Below are 6,436 nucleotides of genomic sequence, written 5' to 3' on the forward strand. Positions count from 1 at the left end.
GGTAATAAAAGGGATAGTTTGCCCCCATGGTTGACGTTGGGGGCTAACTACTCCTCCTGTTACCTCCAGTAAATCCCACACAGTGGGATTCCTAAGAGGTGTTTCAGAGGGCATGCTCACCTTTCTCCACCACTCTGGAAACGTGACTGGTATGTTATAGTTAGAAATTAGCATTTAAAAAACCATTGAAATTCACTGAAAAAACCATAGGTTTCAGGCATGTTATAGTTAGAAATTAGCATTTAAAAAACCTTAGATATTCACAGAAAAAAACATAGGTTTCAGGGACGTAATAGTTAGTTGGACATTTCACTCGTACAAAACCAGAGAAATTGTGCCGTTATAGTTAGTTCAGCCAACTATAACTCGCGCCCCCGCAATGCACTGCTGATGATGTCACATATTACATCATTCATGACATGGTCAGTGATATCACTGATGACATCACTAATGACATTTCAAATGACATAGCTGATGACATCATCCAAGTGAAAATCTGATGCACCTCCTCACACTCTAATATAACCTTTGATACACCCACTGTAAAAATACAGACTACCATTTTTGAAACCATCGACACACCAATACCAGTTACTACATACACACTCACTGATTCCTAGGTCTACACACACATCCACTCATTCACCCATACAATCACTCATACATGCAGTCACTCATCAATACAACACTATCATATGCACTCATACACCTATACAGAAACTCACACACCGCCACTCATCCATGGAGTTACTCACACACCTAGTCAGTCATGCAAAGAATCAATCACACTCCCATTTACTCACCTATACATTCTACACACACCACCTCATGTATTCATGCAGATACTAACACATACTTACTTTCTTATATAATCACTGATACAAGTACACAGTCATCCATACAGCCACTCTCACAATCACTGACTCTCACGTATAGTCATTTATATACTCCAACTCTCACATACACTGACTTTTACATATGTAGTTACTTGGACATGTACCACTGAGACATCCATTCACTCACCAACACACCCAAACACACACTCACCCACCCATACAGCTGTTTCCACATGCACTCTTGAACCCATACACCCAGTGAAACAACCACTCACACATCTATGCACAGAGTCATGCACCTCCCACCCACCCACACACACACTCAGTCTCCCATACAAATACTCAGGCAACCAATCAATAACCCATATAGACAGTCATGTAGCTACTGACCAACCCATGCAGCAGCTTACACAACAGCAGACAGACTGATACAGACATTCACACAGTTTAGTCACTAACCCATGCATTCAGTAAGACACATTTAATCACTCACTTATACATATTTAAACTTTACAGAAACGCACAGTCACTGTATGATGTCATCAGTGTTGTCATCAGTTATATCATTTGAGATGTCATCAGTGATGTCATCAGTTATGTTACTGACCATGTCATGAAAGATGTAGTATGTGACGTCATCAGCAGTGCATTGCGGGGGCGCGAGTTATAGTTAGCTGAACTAACTATAACAGCGGAATTTCTCTTGTTTTGTACGAGTGAAATGTCCAACTAACTATAACGTCCCTGAAACCTATGGTTTTTTCAGTGAATATATATACATATACATATAAAACACCACAAATGTCTCTGTAAAATCCAAAGGGCCAGGCGTAGGCAGACACCAGTTTGTTTCTCTGCATCTGTATATTTAACAATGTTCTGCCATTATGCATTTCAGCCAAAACAATTGGCCTTGGCCAATTAACATGAGCACCATTAACATTTCCTTTATATAGTACCCATGTGACTAATTGCGGTGGAAGAAGGACTGTGTAATTTGCAATTGCATGGCATTGCCACAATGTGAATCCACATTACATTCAGGAGTTATTTAAAAGAAAAAAAATAATTTTACAAGCAGAGTTTTCCTCCCGACATTAAGGTAATTAAAATGCATATTGATCATTTGCTTCTTGTAATGTATGGTGAACGCGTTATTTTACTACACCATATATTTCATCACTGTGAATTGTGGTATCAAAATTAAGCCCAGGTGGCCAAATTACAGTGTTTATTTGGCATTGCCACATTGTAAATCCTCATTACATTTATGCATTGATTAAAAGCAAAAATTCATTTTGTACAAGGAGAATCTCACTCCCGACATTGAGATAATTGAAGTGCATGTTAATCATCTGCTTCATGTCATATATTGCGAACACATTAAGTTGTTTCACCATATACTTCATCACTGTAAATTTAACTTAATAAATTGAAATAAATGCCTTCCAGAGGCCCGAGGGGGCCCACCCACTGGGTCGAAATTAGTTTATGTGGGGAGAAGGGCCTTGGGGCCCCCCTCCCAACCCTCTAAAAGCCCTGGGGAGCCCTCCACTAGGGTTGCAAATTTAACAAAATAAGGGGGGGCTATGCAGGCCACACGCCCCTGACTCAAAGGGCCCCAGGAAGCCCAACCGAAATGTAACAAAATAGGGACAAATACGTGTCAAATGGGTGTGTCCTGTGTGTCCTGTTACCACGATACCAGAAAGGGTCCAGAGTGTTGCGTTCTTGGGTGCTGAATATCTTGTCTCTCTGGTAAGGTTAGGAGGGTAAGTGAGAAACTATAGTTAGTTGGACTCTGGCTCATAGTACTGAGGTGGCATGGTGACTCAGTCCCTACCCGCTGATGTTCTATGGTCCCAAGCATAGTTCTGTTCCTGAGCAGAATCCCTCCAACACCCTTCACCATTTTAAGTAATCTCAGCCCTGGGGGAGGGCTCTCCTGGGCCTTTACAAGGTTGGGTGGAGGGGCCACACAGCCTTCTCCCCATTTTGGAAAATGTCGGCACCGGGGGCATTCTGCAGCACACATAGAGCAAAACAAAATTAACAATTGTTTTTGAGCAGGAAGGTGTGCCTTCCTGCACAAACACAATCATCAACGCAATGCAGTTACACTTGCAACATGGTGCAAGGGTGCCTGCGCAGGCACCAGGCTGCTTTTTTAGCACTGACGCAAGGTAAAACACAGAGGTCCACCGCATTCTTGTAAATAGGGTGCATCCCTATGTGTTTTAAATGACGCAGCACATGTAAATATGCCCCAGGTTTTAAGATTTTTATTGAAAAGGCATTCCCACTGGGCCTGAAGAAAATCAGAGCGGTGCACTACCAGATTGTTATTTTATGTCATACCAAGTGGTCAGTATTCTTTCAATAGAAAAAGTCTTTATTATGATTATCCAACAGACATGTAAGGACAGTCTCAGCCAACGCGTTTCGTTCAGAAATTGAACTTCGTCAGGGCTGAAAAAGTATGAAAAAACATAACATAAATATAGAGACATTGAGACAAACACAGGACCAACAGAAAAATAAATTACAAATCTATGCATACACAATTACATATATAAATACAATAAATACAATAAACAATTATGACAAATGTCTAACTTCACACTAGACAGTACATACACACACATATATTTGAACATCCCATGTGAACATACTATTGTGCGTCACCATTTTAATAAGGCATAAGTATGCCCACATTTACAAAGGAATATATATCCAAAGACTCCTTGGTCTATACACAACATGTCAAACTTGAGTAAACCTATATTAGTACAAAGAAAAAATAAAAGATAAAACCAGCCAGAGCAGAGGAAAAGCTGTTATCCTATGTATTAAATGTATCAAACCACCCAGTCTAGATCATGGTCATGTATATATATGCATTCCTCCAGGGTAGTTAGCTTGAAGACAGAGACCTAAAATCATGTGCATTTGTTAAAATTGATAAAGCAACAAGTGCTAATTTGTAGGTAAGGCCCAAAACAAGATCGGTTCTAATATGTCTTATGTCAAGGTCGAGATATTGTATAATTTTTGGCCAATCTCGTTATATATGTTTTGGTATATGCAAACTATGTATGCTAAGATAGCAGACTATACGAATAAACCCAATAAGATACAAAGGTCAAAAGCAAGTTGTAAACGACAAACAATTATAAAAACACATACCATGCGTGAGAATGGATGTTCACTCCACAGTAAAGCAATTGTCTGTATAGTTGTGAGTCAGTCTCGGGAAGAGCCAATATTGCTAACGTAGTGATTCCAAATTACTTCGTTTGACATAAATGCCTCCTTGATAAGGGCACCATTAATGATTCTGTCAAATAAGAAGAGGCAGAAAAGATTCAATCAATGGGACGGTTCACACATAAGTCCTGCAACTTAGAGAGAACTCCCGGCATCCTTTAGAACGCCAGAAAGAGAGTATCCACTCAAGAAGTGCGAAGGAGACATGAGAACACGGAGATCATGTAATAAGCGTATATGACTCAATAGATCCAATCATTATATGCGATAAATACTAAATGCACAAAACACGCAAACGTTAAAGAGCCGTGCATTCCAGCATGAGATTTAAATATACTTCACTGAACAATATCGTGTCCGGCAATGATAAGCCCTATGCCACTACCATTATAAAAGCTAAACTGAAAATACATCCAATAAGACCACATAAAGTCCGGGCAGCACAACACTAGATATGGGGAGAATAGGCAAAACAGCAGCAGCATGGCTATATAGGTCAGTGAACCTGACCTGAAATATATTGTCCATTCTGTACGAACGGACTCTAGTTGGTCGTGAGCCCTATACAATTGCCAATAGAGAAGCTGAACTAAGAATACACCCCATATGGGTGACATTTAATCCAAGCAGCACAACACCAAATATGAAAGGATTGAGCAGAACCTCAGTAATGTGGCTACGCAGATTGGTGAGCCGAAGCTTTAAAAGCGCCACCAATTTTGTACGGACAGAGTCTAGTAAATCGTAACTTACGCCGCATACCTGCAGTAGTCAGAGGTCCGCGCTTCCTCCTCAAACCGTCACGTCCACCATTTGAAAAAACGCGCCGGTATTTAAAGGCAGTACATATGCCATATGGGCGACATATAATCCAAGTAGCACGACACCAAATATGAGGGGATTAAGCAGAGTGTCAGTAATGTGGCTGCGCAAATTGGTGAGCCTAAGCTTTAAATACGCCACCAATTTTTTACGGACGGAATCTAGTGAATCACAACTTGCGCCGCATACCTGAAGTAGTCAGAGGTCCGTGCTTCCTCCTCAAACCGTCACGTCCACCATTTGAAAAAATGCGCCGATATTTAAAGGCAGTGCATATGCCAAGACGTCGATATCTGCAAACATTGACCGGGACGGTGTGGGTGGGCGTAACCAAAAACGGCCTATACGATCCTTGCGTCTTGTGTCTCCAAGGAAACTCAGGAGTCTGCATGGAAATTGAAAAAAGACTCGCGTCTAGTTAGAAAGTGAAACCCCATATCAAAACTTTATGTGTAAAAAAGAAGAAAAAGTATGTTAGTTTAGCTTGAATTGATGTTGAACGTCGAGAATCCTGCACACAAGAAAGATCAAAAGGAAGTAAAAACGCAAGATTGTGTGTTTCAATAAATCGACCAAGCACCACCGCGTGTGTTTTGTCATGGCTAGAGATGTTTAAAGCATCCAAGAAGGCTGTAATCTAAATATATAAGGATATAAAGAAGTCCCACAGTAGAAATAACAACGTGGGAGACCTATTCTATTGAAAAGGAATATTCAGAAATGAAATTGCCTTGATGCAAAGTACCATATAATCAGGCACGTCAAGACCGGATTCCTCTAAATCAGAAATCGAGGTGGAGTATATCTCAGGGTGTAAAGATTATCTAAATTGGCAAGGAAAATGGATAGGCATACCTCATCCCCTATCAATGTTCCACATTAGTCAAGATCATTACATTGAATAATGGCAGCAGGGTTGATGTACACCATAAGGGAATACAATTTCAAGGTTCCCCTTTTCCGAGATCAGTAGTACTAGGTAATCCAAGCCCTTGCGCAACATCAAATAGGCCAAAACGTGTCATGTGAGAAAGTAATGAAACTCGTGATCAGAATTATGCCCTTTAGGTACCGACCGCAATCTGCATATCCATTTAGCTTCTGTTTGTCTTAATGTTAGATCCCGATTTCCTCCCCGTTTGTTCAAGGGAATGTGATCAATTTCACAGAAAAGGAAAGAATTATCGCCCGTGTGTACTCTATTGTAATGATCGGTCATAGGGTATCGTGTGTCATTATTAATAAGGGCACGTCGATGTTCTTGAATGCGTGTCTTAAGACATCGCGCTGTGCTCCCAACATAAACTTTCCCGCATGGACATTCAAGTGTGTATACTGCATATTTGGTATTGCAGTTGATAAAGTGCCTGATCTGGTGTACCTTGTCAGTGTTGTAACTGAATTCATTACATTTGTTCCGTCCAAAAATGCATACATTGCAAGGGGTGCATGTATGAAAGCCAATTGGTGGTGTGGGTAACCAAGTGTTCGGAATCTTCTGTGTGATCACA

The 6,436-nt window shown here is 40.6% G+C and overlaps 1 long non-coding RNA gene across 1 annotated transcript; it reads right to left on the bottom strand.

The window, feature by feature from the left end:
• Positions 1-3,087: 3,087 nt before the first annotated feature.
• LOC146822037 (uncharacterized) lies at positions 3,088-5,199 on the bottom strand. Its single transcript, XR_014962804.1, has 3 exons — positions 5,115-5,199; positions 4,023-4,173; positions 3,088-3,305 (listed from the first exon to the last, which is right to left on the bottom strand). It is a non-coding gene; the product is annotated as an uncharacterized LOC146822037 (long non-coding RNA).
• Between the last annotated feature and the right edge of the window lie 1,237 nt (positions 5,200-6,436).

The sequence above is a fragment of the Triturus cristatus genome, chromosome 6, assembly GCF_964204655.1.
Source record: "Triturus cristatus chromosome 6, aTriCri1.1, whole genome shotgun sequence".
Classification (NCBI taxonomy): Eukaryota; Metazoa; Chordata; class Amphibia; order Caudata; family Salamandridae; genus Triturus; species Triturus cristatus.